Raw genomic sequence first — 1,964 nt, forward strand, 5'->3', positions numbered from 1 at the left:
TGGAGAAGGATGTCATGCTGGGTAAGGTGGAGGGTCAGAGAAAAAGAGGAAGACCTCTGACGAGATGGATCGGCCAGGTGGCATCATTGATGGACTCGGGGGTGGCAGCGGTAGTTAGGTTGACCCAGAATCGGACAGTGTTTCGTTCTGCTGTGCATGGGGTCACTATGAGTCGGTTCCGACTCGATGGCACCTGACAACAACAACAACAACAGCAACAACAACAATATGTATTACTTTTAAAAACTAGATGGGGAAAATTACCAACAGAAAAGCTCACTGGATTGAGAAGCAGATCTACTAAGCAGAGAAGACAATGTTCTTGCGCAGTTTTCCTGGATGTCGGCTCCTTGTCCCTGGATGCCAACATCTAGCCCTTCATGACTGAGGATGAGGAGGAATGAAATGTCCCAAGCCTTCTGAGCTCCCTAGGGCAGAGTCTCCTTGTGTTTCCCACACTGACATGCCTGAGGGTTAGACCATACTCACTGGCAGGTGTGTGTGTATGTGTGTGTGATATTCTCAAGGATGGAGTATATTAGAACCACATACATATGTGCGCGTGCATGGGTATATGTGTGTGGGTATTCATGTGTGTGGGGCAGGAATGTCCCCTGTAGAAGTCATCCAGGTGATTCTTGATTCTCACCTACTGAAGGAAGTACCTTCTCACCTATCCACCTTCTACTTTACTTCAGAACCTCACCTTCCAAGGAAGTTGCTATTTGAATTCAAGTCATGAAAACCCACATATACTACCTAGAGCAGACAGAGTTAGCCTGCTGGGTTTGATTTCTGAATGTTAGCAATCAACCCTCCTGTTATGGATTGAATTGTGTTCCCCCTAAAATATGTGCAGCAAACCCTAACTTTTATGCCTGGGTTATCTTTGTTAATGAGAGAGGATTAGTGTAGGGTGTGTTTTCAATCAATCTCTTTTGAAATTAAAGAGAGATTAAACAAGCAAGCGAGAGAAACAGAGATGGGGAAACATTGATGCCAAGCCACAAGTCAGGATCTGCGCCTGTGCAAACAAAGAGAGAAAGACTCCCCCTAGAACCGTTGCCCCGAATTCATACTCTTAGCCTCTTTGTTGTTGTTAAATGCCCCTTGAGTCGGTTCCCACCCACAGTGACCCTGTGTAGAGCTTCCGAGGAGCGGCTGGTGAGCTTGAACCACCTACCTTGTAGTTCAAACCTAGTCCGGTGCATTAACCCACAGCACCACACCAGGACTCCTAAACTGTGAGGAAATGAATGTGTTTGTTAAAGCCATCCACTTGTGGTTTTCTGTTGTACAGCACTACAGAACTATGTACTTCTGCCCCATGCCCTCTGTGCACACGTTCGCACAACCCTGCTACCGGGCAGTCATTCATTTGCATTGAGGCTTCAGTATCAAGCTCATGTATGGAGGGAGTTGCTAACCTCTAAAGGAGTGGAGACCGTGTGACCACTAAGAGTGCCTCTCAGATTCCATGACACTGCACTTCATTCATGTCGTGTGAATACTTTTCTGATCATTTTCTTGAAATTTGGGAAGAGCGTGAACAAGGGCATTTGTAATCTGAGGGAGGAGGCAGGTGAGCAGCACAGAACTGTAACCAAGTGTGAGCTTCGCCGCTCTGCCCAGACTGCCCTACAAACGGGCTCCCCTCCTCTCCAAGAGTGGGAGGCAGCGGAGGAAAAGAAAGTCCTCAGAGCTGCTGGATGGAGAGTCAGATGCTGCAAGACAGGTGTCACTGAGAGGCCACCTGGGTCACCTGCAGATCAGGCCTGGTGAGGTGGCTTGTCAAGCCCCACCAGGGGCAGATTACCCAATAAACAAAGTAAGCACAGTCTTACTTGTGCTTACTTACTAATCTATAGTGAACAGTTTCTTTGATTCGATGAAAAGCATGTGAAAATGTTCGCTATAGATGGTTGTTGTTGTGAAGTGCCGTCAAGTCGGTTCCTACCCATAGT

Source organism: Chrysochloris asiatica, unplaced genomic scaffold (genome assembly GCF_000296735.1).
Source record: "Chrysochloris asiatica unplaced genomic scaffold, ChrAsi1.0 scaffold00021, whole genome shotgun sequence".
NCBI classification, from domain to species: domain Eukaryota; kingdom Metazoa; phylum Chordata; class Mammalia; order Afrosoricida; family Chrysochloridae; genus Chrysochloris; species Chrysochloris asiatica.